This window comes from Tursiops truncatus, chromosome 19 (genome assembly GCF_011762595.2).
Source record: "Tursiops truncatus isolate mTurTru1 chromosome 19, mTurTru1.mat.Y, whole genome shotgun sequence".
In the NCBI taxonomy this organism is placed as follows: Eukaryota; Metazoa; Chordata; class Mammalia; order Artiodactyla; family Delphinidae; genus Tursiops; species Tursiops truncatus.
Genome location: NC_047052.1, coordinates 8,308,513 through 8,324,054, shown reverse-complemented (window position 1 = coordinate 8,324,054; position 15,542 = coordinate 8,308,513). Strand labels below are relative to the sequence as shown.

Genomic DNA, 15,542 nt, shown 5'->3' with positions numbered 1-15,542 from the left:
GACAATATTTATCTCTGTGAACAAAACAAGCTTCTTTTCTGTGCAGATGAAACTGGGTGGATGGATGTTCACCAAACTTGGAGGGTGTCTTTAGATCTGGCTTAAAATAAAAGCTAAGCGGTGGATAGGATTCCACCTGGGCTGTACCTAGGAAAATAGGCAAGCGTCTTCCAGAGCAGCTGAAACAGATAACAGCCTATGGCCCACGTGGCTCACTGATCAGGAAAGCAGTTCAAGATATATGAAGACAGGGCCGGTGGGTTGGTGGGTGGAGGGAAAGAGAGAGAATATAAAAGTAAAGATAGATGTCTTCAGGGGAGGTATGGTCTAAGAAGACGCTGTTTCTTACTAGGGCAACTTGGTATGGCGGGGGAAGCAGCCATAGGATTTATTTATTTCATCATGATAACAGCTAGTTTAAAATAAACCCACAGGGAGGATTCCAAGTAGTCAGATTCCTTAGTTTGGTTCCTGGGTTACTTACGCTACGAACTCAGGGAGAAGAGTCTCCAGTGGCGTTGACCCAGTGACAATCCCACCCTCCCCCGTAGCAAGTGAAAGAAAATCAGGACGCACGGAAAAACAGCAGGAGGGAGGAGGTCAATGAGTAACGTCCCCACTCTTACCCGGGGAACATTCCCCGTGTTCTAGAGCATGGCGGATACCGGAAACTCCCATCTGGAAGCCCACCCAGCCGACAAAGCCTTTTCACTTTCACGTGCCCCTTGGTTCTTAGCAGGAAGTGCTAATGCTGATTTATTCCCCACTTGACCACCATAGCAACTGAAGCTCGAGGAGGCTGAGGGCCTTCCCTGAGTCACACAAAGCGGCCTGCAATGGGCCTAGTGGCCTCAGAGGATGTGTTATTTCAAGAGTTGGGCAGTTGGGTCTGATGGGAACAAAGGAACAGCATGGGGACCTGGGAATAGGGGTTTGCGGCCCGCTGAGTGAGACAAGGAGCGGGCGGGGACTGAAGCCCTCTGTTCTTTGGCAAGAGGTAGGTGGATGAAATGACCTGTTGCCTTCCTTGATCTTACGAGCAGCTCAGCTCTCGGATCCCGGTGGTTCTGCCGTTTTAGTGGTAGCTAACCGTGCTGCAAGGCAGCAGAGAACGCTCTCGAGTGTGCAGTTTGGGGTGTGGGTCTCCAAGGCCAGGGCCCCAGCACCTGGGCTCCGGTGTGCACCTTGCAGGCCCCGGAGTTGGGAGCGGCGGCCGCAGCGGGGCCTCCGATCTTACCTGCTGTCGATGGGTGGCCAGGCTGGCGGCCCCAACAGGAAGCAGGCGGCTGGATCGTAGACAGAAGCCCTCTCTGTGGTCTCGCTTTGTATCAGCCCCGATGGGCTCTGCTGCTCACCGGTTTGTACATGCGTTTCGTTTCTTCAGCAGCTGTCAAATCAAATTGATTTTCAGTCATTTTAACCTGCGTAGGACCAGCAACCCACTTCCCGCAGGTGAAAAGCTAGTTTATCAAAGGAGTCATTTATCCAGTTCTCTGCAATAGGGACAGGATTTTTGAGTGGCTTTTGGAAAACAAATAACCCATTCCAAAGGGGGTTAGTAACAATAGTCGTAATTACCGTTTATGAAGCATCTACTACACGTCTTTACTTTAGATCCCTTTTATTCTTCTCCAGCCATCATTTCAGGGAGATAATAGCTCAGTTGATGGGTGCTTACTTCTCATGCCTTCTCTGATTAAATCCTAACTACCCAGTGCTGTGTGTATTATTATCCCAATTATTTAGCAAATGAAACTGAAGCTCAAACAATCTCATGTAACTTGTGCAGTCATGCAGGCAATGCAAGAGCTGGGATTCTGACTCAGGGCTGGGTGTCACCAACCCACACTTTTTCCACCTGAGCCTCTTGGACTAAGGTTTTCTCCCTTATCACCTACCGTGTTTGCCTTCGGATTCTGACTCACCTGGAGTAGCAGGACCATCGGGCACTCATTTTGGAAACAGGGACGTTGCAAGCGTATTGAGAGAGAAGATCAGAAGTAAAATGCCCCGGCGAAGTCGATGTTAGCTGTGGACAAGTTCAGCCCAGCAGCCTGTGGCCAGGGCCCTGGACTGGATCTCAGGCAGGCTCAGCATCCGCAATGGTGCAGAGGGAATCTGCCCGGAGAGAAACAGAAATGCAAATCCTGCTCCTTAGATGGTCATCAGCCTTAAACGAAATGACGCAGGTGAACGGCTACTACAGACCCTAGGATAGATACACTCGGCCCTCGGTGAATGCCTGATCTAGCATCAAGTTAACCAAGAGACCAATTTTCCCCTTTTTTTCCCTTTCTCACCAAGGATAAAATCACCCAGCCGTTTGGCAGGACGGTCAAGCTCCAGCCCTCCCAAGCTGGTGACCTTCCTGGGATAGGTGTGATGGGGGCAGGAGTTTGAAATAGCCACTGAAGTCAGGTCAGAGCTGCCTGTCAGGGGTGGCCAGATTTAGCCAATAAAAATACAAAAAGCCCAGTTAAATTTGAATTTCAGATAAACAACATGCACTTGTTTGACTTAAGTGTGTCCCGACGCCTTTCCTCTCCTCTGTGTTCTGGGCACGCGTCCCCACGGTTAGCTGTTCTCGGCAGAGGGCAAGCCCTGCAAGAGGCCTGGACCCTGGACGTATCTGGCACTATCCCTTTTGGATACTTGGAACCGGCCAAGGAGACACAGTGGCCCTGGGGGGACACAGTGTCGGTCCCCCTCCCTGCGTAGGGACAGATGGGGATTTGGAGGCTGCAAACGTTGGCACTGATGATGAAAACCAGGTGTTTCCTGGGGAAAGGCTTTATGCCATGGAAAGTGCTGCCGCCCTGGGCCTTTCTGGAAGGATCTGCTCCTAAGTGGGTCTTTCCCACAATCTGCCCCGTGGGGCCCATTCAGAGGGAGGTCCCTGGATTGAAGAGGCCACGACACTGGCTCCCAAGACCACACTTGCACAGTGGCCGTTTCCTTTTCTCTCTCTCCTCTTCCTTCCTCTCTTCCCACATCTCTTGGTCCCTCTCGTTTTTCTCCTATGCCCTCCTTTCTCCTCTGTACTGTAAGGCAGTGTGTGTGGTTCTCAATCGGGCCAAGCGTACCCCCAGCTCCTGTGGCTGGAGCCTGCGCTGAGAGGAGGCTGAGAGCCTGCGCACGGAGCCCCTCAGTGGCCGTGATGCGTCTTCTACTGTCCTGGCTGTGAGGCTCAGGCACCCGGTCCAGCCCCACCCTCCCGGGACATTCCCCCGGCCCTGCGCTGGCACGGCTGTTGGGATCGGCAGGCCCTCACCCCAGGGCCTTGCCTGGATCCCAGCACACCTCGCCTCCATTGCCCAAGGACTGGCAGCGTGCCAAAGAGCTCTGGTTAGAACAACATTTGGCAGCTAGAGGTGGCTCAGCAAAATGGTCCTGGCCTGGGTGCAGCGGGAGCTGGGCCTCCTGGAGTGTGGGGTGTGCAGCCTCGGCGGCTTCTGTCTGCAGCAGAGCCCGGGTGACAGCATCCCCACTTCCCACCCCACTCCCCATCCCCATCCCCATTTCCCACCCTCGGTCTCCCCCGCAATCATATCCCTGGATCCTGGTGCTGCAGGAGACTCCATGGATCTCAGGCACTGGGAGCGTGCAGCCCGGCCTGAAGCAAAATGTCAACAACCACAGCTGCCATTTCAACGCAGCGCTTGGGTGTCGAGCTCGGAGCTGCACGCTTCACACACGTTATCTCAACTCTGCTCATCGCAACCCTCTACGGTGGACCTTATTATGATTCCCATTTTATAGTCACCTCAATAACTCAGTTTCAGGCAGCCCTTTAAGCTCCTGACATTCCCTGACTTTCGGTTATAGCTTGTTTAATCCTCACAGCACCACTATGAGGTGGGTACTACTCTGATTCCCATTTTGTAGCTGGGAAAACTGAGGCACAAAGAGATGAGTAACTCCCAGTGGACCTGGGAGTCAGACCCAGATAATCTGGTTCCAGAGATGAAGCCCTTATTCTGCATAAGGTCCCCCCAAATAAGCAAAAGCGAGTTCAGAAAGGTTAATTAACTTGCTTAAGGTCACAAAGCTGAGATGTGTCAGAGCAAATGGTGGGACTCAGGTCTGTCTACTCAGAGCTCCGTTCTCATTCATTATGCCACAGTGCTAAGTTTCATACAGATATACAAATGGAGCGCCATATGTGTGTGTATACACATCTATATTCTATAGAACTAGTAAACAAATAAATGAGCTATATAGCATTCATTTGTTTAATATTTAGTTTTGAGACAGAGAAGATTTAAAAAACACACAAATGTACATATCTATGACAATTCATTAATAGTAAATATATTTAAAACAAACCCATGTTAACAATCCATGATTGACATTATAATATGCAGAATATTTTGAGAAATGGGAAAATAACATGTCATTGTCCAACAGGCTCAATGAGGGAAGCTAGCCACATGAGTATATCTTTAGTTCTAATTTTAGAAATCTTCAAAGCAGGTAAGGGTTCCACTCTGAGAGAAAGAAGGAAGCTCAGAAAACAACCACCAAGGACCTGCAGCAAACATGGGAGCTAACTGGTCCTGTCTGCCCCCAGACGCTGTTCTTTACTACTAGTCTATCCTGCCTCTTCCATGAATCCAAACTATCAGGCAGGCCTCAGGGCGTGGGTGCAAAGGGGTCTGGGAGCAGGTGGCCAAAGCTGCAGTGATGAACTGTGATGGGTACCTTTACGTCTCAGCTAGCCCAAGAGCCCTGCCCATGTGTAGTGGGGAAGCTTTCGCCTGGGGCATTCGCCAGCCGGGCTCACAGGGCTTAATTCAGTTGCAAAATACCCTAAACCCCAGCATTTTATCATTCTCCTCTGGAGTCTTTTGGCTTGGGAACAAGTGTGCTGGCCTGTGTGGAAACAGCCCGACAGCTCCGTGCTTGGACCGTGCAGAGTTGGAGGCAGGTGCAGGCCAGCCACAGGCCCAGGATCTGGAAACCTCCTTCAGGGTCCGAGGGGGGGCCGCAGCAGAGCCAGAGCTAGCCTGTGCCTTTCAGGGAGTTTGCTTCTTAAGAGCCTGCTGGTCCATAATTACTGATGAGCTCACAGGAAAGAAGCCATAAATTGGCAGTGGAGGGGGCTTGGTGGGCAGGGGCAGTTACAGCTCATTTTCCCTGCAGACCAGCTGCAAAAAAGGATTGAGGGAAGACCTCCCTCCAGCTGCCTCCTTCACCTCTGCTCTTCCCTGCGCTCCCCTGGATGAACCCAGCTCCCTTTCTCCTGCTGGCTTGGCAGGTGTCTGCCAGTCACACTGTTAAGTTGCCCCAGACCTGCCCGTGTCGGCCCCGTCTTGCCACTCCTACCCGTCTGCTCCCAGGACAGCAACTGAGCAAAAAGCCCCACACGTGAACTAGCATCAGCGAGACAGCCTGAGAGCCTCTTGGCCTGGGACACTGGGGCAGGAAGCTCTGCCACTGGAGCAAGGTGACATGGGCGTGAAGCTGGGGCCCTGGACTTCCGGGAGGGCAGAAAGCACCAGGTGAGAAGAGGCCTCCGTGGGAAGTGATGCTGGCTAGTAACACTAACTGCCGTGGTCAAGGCCTTCTGCGTGTCAGGAAGAGATGCTTTGTGCCTGGAACCTGAGCATCACTTTACCTGCCTGGGCAGCACATCACGCACACTGTGGTCTCTCTGAGGCCAGTCTCACCTCTTCCCCATGTGCCAAAAGGAAATAGTAATCTGACAGCTAAGGATTTGGAAAACGTAGTTTTCTTCTGAAGCTTTCCTGGGAAAATGGAGGAGGGGGTTCCATCAAGCACCAGAGGATTCTGGGAGATCCTCTTTCACCATCGATGCTCCAGCTTCCTGCGGCAGCTGCCCCCTCCCTTCGTGTGCCCCAAGAATCTCCCCCAGCCGTGTCTCCTGCCACCTGGCTTTGCATCCCTTGCAACTGTCCCTCAAACATCCTTCAGCTCTCATATCTCGCTCTACAGAACAGAAGGGATGACTCTTAACAACAGAGAAGTCTAGTTAGCAGATCTCAGATCATAAGCAAGTCCTCAGATACATAGTTCATCTAACAATATACCCATTATTTTTTACTTTATTAATTAAAAACTTAAACAGAAAATGATGACACCCATGTACCCACTAACCTAATTGGACCGATATTAATATTTTCTCCTTTCTTTCCTTCAGATCTCCCATTCCTCTCTCTCTCTCTCTCTCTCTCTCTCCCCCCCACCACCTCTCTCTCTAACACCTTATACAGAAGGTAAAGCCCTACAGCCCATTTGTATTTTCTCCCTCTTTGGAAACGTTCCCGCGCACGTCTGGTGAGTGTCATTTGGTCTGATTCCAGGACAGCACCATGGTTTTGAATGCAGACTTGGAAGCCAGACAGCCTGGCCATGAGCTCCAGCTCTGCACCAACTAGCTGGGTAAGGTGGGACAAATTGCTTAACTTTTCTGTGCCTCACTCAAATAAGGAAGACGATTGTAAATTAATCTTGGGTGCAACAGTCAAATGTTAATAGATTTAAAGTGCCTAGAACAGAGCCCAGAAATAATAAATGCTAATAAAGATTAGCTATAATTATGATCCATACACAATAACTAGAATAGTTTTTTTGGGGGGGGGTTAAAATTTGCCTAAACTGTGTCATAGCACTACACCTATACACAGACAGATACACACACACACTCCTTTTTCACCTTTCTCCTCTCTTGTGCTCCCACTGTGTTCAGACGTACCATTTTGATCCACGTAATACATTCACTGTAGTTGCTATGGAGTGGTATATCCTTGTTTTTTTAATTTACATTTCCCTGATTACTTTCTCTAAAATGTATTTGGAAAAGTGAGAGCCAAAGCAATTTTTAAGATGAGGAAGAATGAAAGGAGACTCGCCCTGTTGTAATGACACTAAAGCTTATAAATTTATAAGTTTAAGCAGCAACGTCCAGTAGAACGTTCTGTAATCATGGAAATATTCTATACGTATGCTATTCAACATGGCAGCCACTAGCCACTTACGGCTACTGAGCACTTGAAATGTGGCTCCCTCCCCATGTGGATGCCAATTCCAAGGAACTGCATTTTAATTTTAATTTAAATAGCAACATGTGATAAGGACTACCCAATTGGAGAGCACAGATTTAGTGATAAAGCAAAATATAGTGATAAAGTGGCAGAAACGACTTTATATGGTGGACCAAAGAAACAGAAGAGAGTCTAGAGACAGATGCCCATGTTTGGTAAACAATCAAAAAGGTATTGTAAGTCAACAAGGGAAATGATGGGCATATTTTTGTCAAATGCTTGGGTTTTCTTTTTGAATGTTCTTTATCATTTGGCCATTCCCTCCCCCTGCATATTAATTAATTATTTATTAATATGCCAGAATTATTTATATATTTAGATGTAATATAAAAATAATATTTCTTTTAATATGTGGATTTCTAAATTAACATTTTGTTGAAAAGCCTTAGATTTTAAATATTTAATTTAAGGATTTTACTTTGTACATCTTGTTTAGGAAATCTTTTCCCAGAATCTGAAAAAGAATAGATATACAGAGATATATGTATAACTGAATAACTGTGCTGTGCACTTGAAACTAACAGGATATTGTAAATCAACTCTACCTCAATTTTTAAAAATGAAAAAAAAAAGAAATCTTTTCCCTGTACATGCACATTTTCTGTATCCAGTTGCACCTTTTTGTGGGTCAGTAGTTTTAATTATGTATTTTATTTTAAGACATTGATCTATCATGGTTCTTTTTGGTTGTTCACTTATCACTCTATTCCTACTTTTATGGGCAGGGCACAGTAGCCTTGAAACATCAGGGTAAGACAGACCTAGCCTCCCAACCCAAGAAGGCACCCCTTCATAGCCAGCTCACTGAAGCATCTCTAAAAAATAACCAGAAAGGGTGAAAACAGAGAGTCACAAAAAGCCTTCCTAACTGCCGTTTCCTAGTTAACTTAAACTATCTACCGAGCCCTGATTCCAGTAAGATATTTCTAATAGTAAAAGCCACAGCTACATTACATCATGGAAAAAAAAAAACAAAACCGAAGACTCTGAGCAATTCATAGTCCAATTTTGACTTCTGAAAAACAAACAACTAGAAAATGACTATCCTCAGATTTGAGAAAACTTTGTTTTTAGGACTAAGAATAATTTCGGTCTTTTCCAAAAATTTTGGTAAAAAATTGTAGAGCTAAAACTCTAGCATTTTAAAAAAGGGAAATCTTGGGCTTCCCTGGTGGCGCAGTGGTTGAGAGTCCGCCTGCCGATGCAGGGGACACAGGTTCGTGCCCCTGTCCAGGAAGATCCCACATGCCGCGGAGCGGCTGGGCCCATGAGCCATGGCCGCTGAGCCTGCGCGTCCGGAGCCTGTGCTCCGCAACGGGAGAGGCCACAACAGTAAGAGGCCTGCGTACCGCAAGGAAATCTTTTCCCACTCCAAGGTCGTAAAGTTAGTCTCCTACTTTGTAAAGGGCATGTTAAATTTTGCATTTCAAATTAAGATATTTAATCCAACTGAAATTCATTATTGAATATTGTGTGAAACAGAGATCTGAATTAGTCTCCCTCCCCATTTGGATGTCAATATTACAGTGCCTTTTATTGAGTCATCCATCCTTTCCACTTGATTTAAAATGCTTCCTCAGCACTTTAGTTTTCCCAATAAATTTTAGAATAATTTTGTCAACTTTGGTGATAAGCTCTTTAGATTTTTAAAATTCATATTTTATTAAATGTGTGGAATAATTTGGGGGAATTACTATGGTGCCATGTGAATTTTAGACCTGCTTTTTCAAAACCCTAAAGACTCCACAAAAAACTGTTAGACCTAATAAATTCAGTAAAGCTGTAGACTACAGAGTCACCACTGAAAAATCAGTTGTGTTTCTCTACACTAATTACAAACTACCTGATAAGGAAATGATGAAAACAATCTCAATTTCAAAGAGCATCATAAAGAATAAAATACTTAGGAATAAACTTAACTAAGGAAGTGAAGACATACACTGAAAACTATAACGTATTGAGGGAAGAAATTAAAGAAGATGGAAACAAATGGAAAGACATTTCTTGTTCATGGATTGAAAGACAATATTGTTAAAATGCCCATACTACCCAAAGTGATCTACAGAGTCAATGCAAGCCCTGTCAAAATCCCAAAGGCATTTCTTACAGAAAGAGACTAAATGACATTTTGCAAGAAGGAACAGGGGCTCTGCGTGTACAATTACCTACCTGCAGGGAGGTGGTAGAAATGCAAGAGCTTCAAAGCTCTGCCTATAAACACTACCTGACGCTATGCCCCAAATCAACTAGACAGAGCTCTCTACAATTTCCCAGTCTAGCAGGAGAGGTTCTATATGTATATAAAACAATACAACAGAGATACAATGAGGAAAATCCCCCCATGAATACCAAAGGGGGAAAAGGTGACTCCCAGATGAGTGCTAGAGCCAATGGCTTTGAACTGAGAGTTGGGGAAAGGATTCCTAGCACCTGTCCTGTCACCTCTCTTGGAGCTGTGTGCCATGGAAATGTCCTCCAGAGCTCAGAAGCACTGCAGCCCCCCAAACCTCCCAGTAATTGTGTCAATAACTCCCACACCGACCATGCCTGCATCCCCAAACCCAAAGACACCCATTATCCAGACAGGAGTTTTGTCAGGACATCTCATGGCACTCTAGGAAGGCCAGATAAGATGAGTCTGGAAGCAGAAAGCACAGGTGCATCAGACTAATAAGTCAGACAGAGGAAGACAAATACTGTATGATCTCTCTTGTATGTGGCATCTAAAAATATAAAACAGAAACAGAGTAGAAGTGTGGTTGCCTGGTGGAGGCTGTGAGGAGAAGGAAACGGGAGCTCGTCAGTCAAAGGCCACAAAGTTTCAGTTATAAGGTGAATAAATTCTGGGGATCTAATTACGGTAAGATAACTAGCGTTAACTATATAGTCTCACCGTAACAGTAAGAACAACAAAATGGTAATTATGTGAGGAGAGGAGATGTTAATTAACCTTATCGAGGTAAACAATTTGAAATATATACATGTATCAAATCATCACTGTGTATACAGTATAATCTTATATGTCGATTATCTCTCAACAACACTGGGGAAAAAAAACAGGAAGCAATATTGCTGCAGATGAAGCAGAGAGGAGGCTGATTCAAAGGCCTTCTTCCAGGTGGGATATTGACTCAGAAGGCTAAATGCTCCTGTACCCCAATACATTGTGTAATTGTTGTTGTATTTTGCACACACCCATGATTTTTTGTTTGTTTTTTGTTTTTTGTTTTTTTTTGCGGTACGTGGGCCTCTCACTGTTGTGTCCTCTCCCATTGACGAGCACAGGCTCCGGACGCGCAGGCTCAGCGGCCATGGCTCACGGGCCCAGCCGCTCTGTGACATGTGGGATCTTCCCGGACCGGGGCACGAACCCGTGTCCCGTGCATCGGCAGGCGGACTCTCAACCACTGCGCCACCAGGGAAGCCCCACACCCATGATTTTGCATTTACTGTTCCCTCTAATGGAGCTACTGACGGCCCTTCTTTGGGTGGTGGACTCCTATTAATTGGCCAACAGTTTTCTCAACCCTCAAATCTTCCAAGAAGCTTTCCCTGACATCCGGAATCTGAGTGAGGGGCCTCTCCGCCCATGCTGGCCAGGACTCTAAAGCATTATCCTAGTCTATTATTTACAATTGCATGCCTGTGGGTGTGTTTTCTCTTGTAGACCATGCACTCTTTAATAGAAGGGTTGTCTCTGTCTTATCTCTCTCCTCTGCTTCTGGAATATTGTGAATACTCAGTAAACATGTGTTGAATTCCCTAAGTAAGGGACTGATCCCCCCCAGCGGATGGCAAACTGTGGTTCTGTTACTGCAGCTTCTAACCTGTGCAGGCTCCAGTCCTCAGGTATACCTCAGGGCTCTCTGGGGCAGTGGGAAGTTGATTTCTCATGGCTGAACAATGCTCCCCTTTGCAAGACAGGGACTGCAGCAGGCTCTGAGGAAGATCTTACTAGAGGTGACATCTATTCTCTTTAAACTTGGCTGTAGATGAGGGGGAGTTAGGCCACTGGCCCCTCTCAGAGGCAGCTGCAAGGCAGCCAAGAGGAAACTCAAGGTACCAGCCCTTTACAGAAGTCCTGCTGGACTGTTACTTCTTTCAGCCCATCCCAGGGTCTGGGCACACACTTCTTCTTCAGTCTAGAACACTTCCCATCTCTCATACCACTAACACACACACACATTTAGCCTCTATCCGGCTCTCTCCTTTAAATTCCCATCACTTCTTGTGGAAGTCTTCCTCACCTTTGTCCTATCCTCTCATGGAACTTTGTCCCTTTCTTTCAAATTAAAAAAATAAAAAAGTGTCCCATTTTGTAATTATATATCCATGAATGTGTCTAACAAAAGTCTGTCTTGTCCTCTAGACCATAAGTTCCATGAGGGGAGGTACCATCTCTGGTTTTGTTTTTAATTTCCTGTACTTGGTATAGTATCTACTAAGTGTTTAAAAGTTACCAAACACACTGAGTCCCTTTGTACTCACTGCGTTGGCATAGTATACTTCTATGTCTCTCTCTAGACGTAATAATGCAGGAGCCACAGTTGTAGAGGCATCCCCAGCCTCAACTGCAGGCAGATGATGATGAAGTGGGAATACACTTCAGAACTGCCTCCTAAACCAGGTTATAAGGCACATAAAGTCAGCCGCATTAACGTACAGTCCCATCTCACTTCAGACCTCAACTGGGATTAGCAAACTTGATCAACCACCTCACTTTCCAGAATGTCCTCAACTCATTTGCGAAAGAGAATTCTCTCTATGTAACAATTCCAGCCAACTGTTGATCTGCACTTGGGGACCTGCTGCCCTCTTCTCTTGGCCCCAGTTTTGGGGGGCCAAGAAGACAGTGCCAGGGCCAGAGGCTGCCAAGGAGCGCAGGCTCAGGGCGAGAGCACTGAAGCTCCAGTGCTGGTTCTATGACTTCCTAGTGTTAGGGCCAAGGCACGGTACTTTGCTGCACCAGGCTACCATCGACTTATCTGTAAAATGAGAACAAGTGCCTCCCTCGGAGTTTTGTTGAGAGGATGACATGATTTAATGAATGTACCACGCTCACCTCAATACAGTAATGAGTTCCTGTAGTGAGTAGATGCTCTGTAAACATGCACTAAGTCAATAAAAGAATATAACTGTACAGTTTTAAGTTTTGTGGTTTTAAGTTATGTGACTACAGTCGACTGTATTCATGATCAACAATGTCCCCTCTCCCCCGACCCATCATCCCTTGATCACTTTCACCCAATAAACAGAACGTGATCAGATACAATCACGTCCCAGTTCACGCCGCGGCTGTAAGAGGTTCTGCGTGTTTCTACTCACCTTTCTTGAGCTCCTGCCCTCCATGATGGGAAGAATAGTCTCCAGGTGTTACCGCTGCAGCCTGGGTCCTATAATGGTCAAGGCCAGCTAAGCCACAGCCAACATGCAGACCTGGCAGCAAGAAAAAAAAAGCCTGTAGTCATAACCACTCAGATTTGGGGAGTTGTCCATGATATCGTTGTAGCCAAACGTAAGGCAGTAACTCACATGTCAAACCATCAGTCTCATGCAGGTGTACTTTGATGGGTGAAATACTCATTTAGATGCGCAGCTTGTGGTATTGTTTGCAAATTAATCACACGTGACTTAATGCCTTTAACTCTTAAAGTGGTTGTAGAACACTCTTTACTTTGGTCAAGAGCAGTGGATAAGTCTTGCCACCTCTCTGGAAATCCCGTGGCTTATCGCCTATGGGGGATGAACATGTGTTGAGCTCAAACTAGTGAGTGTCTTGAGGGTATTTCTAGGGGAAAATATGCGGAACTTGACTCAGAATATGAAGCTTGCATCAGGTTCCTCATATCAGTGGGAAATTTTTGGAATGAATTAAAAGTTCTACCCTCTAAAAGGCAATTACAAAAAGAAAGTCCAAAGCAACCCTTTTAATGCTATAATTTTCCTAGTACTTACATGTCCCATTAAAAAGAAAACTGACATTAAAATAATTTTAAAGGTTTTGGCTTAAGCCCATTGAAAGAAGGCAATTCCCCCACTAAGAATCAAGTTCTCATTATCTGGGCCCAGCCTGCATTAAGGATGGACTCCTGCAGAGATGTGATCTGGTGACTGGGTTCCAGCTGAGAAGGGCCATGCTGAAATTAACATGGCGCCAAGTTGCCCATCATGAGTCTTACCTGGCTCTTTGCCTTGCATGTCTCTTAAGGGCCCTTCAGATGGAAACCTGCCAGATTTCTTCCTGCAGCCAACCTCTACTTGGGGTTTGTCCCTGCTCGTTTTCCTGATGCCAGTTCTGGCCTTTTATGATGTTTTGGTCTTTTTTATGTAAACGTGTAGATGGTCTAGCTCAGCTATTAGCAGCTGATCAATGGAGCAGTTACTCTTTCACAAATCATTGCTCATTGTGTTTCATCTTTCTCCCTTGGTTTTAATCAGGTTTCACCACTGTTAAGAGGTAAGCATGGAAATCTTTTGGTGGGCCATAATCTGTTAAATTGATAAAAATATTTAACCCACTAAGTGACAAGAGGTTGAGAAAGGAAACCGTTACTTCAGCCCCTGTGTTTTCATGTAATCCGTGCTATCCCTCCTGTCATGTGATTATTCTGCCTAGAAGGGGATGCAGGAGCAGGGTACCAACATGTTACTGGCCACCTGTCAGGCAGCTGTCAAGTAGTAATGATTTTCAATCACTGCCAAGCAGGTTCTAGATTTGAGCCAGTGACCTAAGAAGCAAGTCTCCATAGCCCATTACCAAACTATCCCCCCGAGCCCTTTGTTTCCCCGACTAACACCCTTTCCAATAAAACTCCATTGTTTTCATTGAATCTGTCAACATGCCTACAAATCCCTGAAGGGTGAAATTAATTTGAACCACAGAGTTGGACAAACAAGCTCAAAAGTGAGTTCTTCAGAAATAGAAGCCAATATTTCAGACATTGATCCATTTGGAAAAAAAATGGCTTTGGTTCCCCCTTGGAGCTTGGGTAGGGGGTGGGGGAGGAGATAAGCAAAGAGGTTGTTATACAGTTGACTGCATGGCAAATCTTAACTATTCCAAAATCTAACATTTTATGCCTTCAAGCAGATGAACCCTGCATGGTGGTGGCTGAAACTCTTAGAGACTAAAAACTGAATCCCTCTGGAGAATCCTTCTTCCTCTGACCAGGTTACCTGAGAGTTTCAGCGTGACTGCATTGGGAAGACACAGTTTCATAGCATTTCAAACCCTATGTATCTATCTAATTATATTTTTTTCTCTGTCAGCCATAAACTTATGGTGAGTAGCAGAAGCTTCCTGTGGTAGGAAACAGCTTATCTCATATTTTCTATCCCACCAACATCTGCATAGTTCAAACTCTGTTGGAAGCCCAACACATTTTCTTAAACTTTGATAATATTTGTTGTGAACCAGTCCAGCAAATAAGTATATGTTGCATGAAGCTACATTGAGCCCATTCTGTTACTTGAAGAAAGGGAGTGAGATAGGGAGAGAGGGAAACCGTTTCTTCCTGCCATGAGTCAATGATAGGGTGTCAGAGTCCCTTTGACCTGCCCCCATTTCCAGTGTGAACTTTCTGAGGCTTTACATACACACAACATGTACATCATATTTATCTAGGACTAAAAAGTATCCGTATTTTCTTATATGACACACATCAGCCTTGCCTAGAGGTGGAGGAACAGGTAAGGGGTGGGTTTCGGAAAATACTCAAGACAGATAGGAGTCAACAAAAACACCACCTTGAAGTGCCAAAAGTTAAAAGGAACGCTTTATGTGTATTCAATTTGGCCCCTAAACAAATCTGTATTTACTACCTGCTCTGTGGAGAGGGTACGTTCTATAGCAAAGGCCTGGGTTCAGATTCTGGCTTTCCTTTGCCAACCGAGTGAATTAGGCCAGTAACCGAAGTTTCTGACTCTTTCCTTCCTCGCGGGAAACGTGAATCCTAATGCCTTCGACACTGGGCACGTGTGGGTTGAAAGAGATACATAAGGGACCCACTATGGCAACCACCATAGGAGAGGCACTCAGTAGGTGGGTATTGTTACATTACCAATGTAGTGTCATCATTATCACAGACAAACTCACCCATGACACAGCCCTCTGGGTTACAGGAAACTCTGGAAGTGGTCAGTGAAGCTGAGGGCTTTTAGCTGTACGTATCCCTGATTCCCTGCCTGAGGGCCTTTTCTGGACACTTCAGGGCAGGTCAGAAGGGCCAGGGTCTTAACACCCTGGAAACAGCCATGATGGGTTGCATTTGGAGGATAAATACCCCCCAGCATCCTTGCCCCTGGGTGGGATAACTCTGAAGTGAGTTCTACTCGGACTCACAGAGGCCTCCAGCTGGACGGAGGCCTCATGAACCCTATTTTGGCTTTCCTGTGTCCCCTGTCAAACTTGCCCATTTCCTTACCAGTCTATCTGAGACCATGTCCCAAATAAACCACCTGCACTCAAATCCTTGTATC

General features: G+C 46.0%; 1 protein-coding gene across 20 annotated transcripts in view; it reads right to left on the bottom strand.

Annotated features, from left to right (window-relative positions):
- LOC109550947 (transcription factor Maf) overlaps positions 1-1,702 on the bottom strand; it is a 591,860-nt gene extending 590,158 nt beyond the window's left edge. For 14 of the 20 annotated variants that reach the window (XR_012328244.1, XR_012328245.1, XR_012328246.1 and 11 more), the window contains exons 1-2: positions 1,579-1,702; positions 1,238-1,387 (exon numbers count right to left, since the gene is read on the bottom strand). The gene's annotated coding sequence lies outside the window, so the exon portion shown is untranslated. The remainder of the gene's footprint in view (positions 1-1,237; positions 1,388-1,578) is intronic. The other 6 variants (XR_012328247.1, XM_073796735.1, XM_073796736.1 and 3 more) reach the window with 2 other exon arrangements.
- Positions 1,703-15,542: the final 13,840 nt, after the last annotated feature.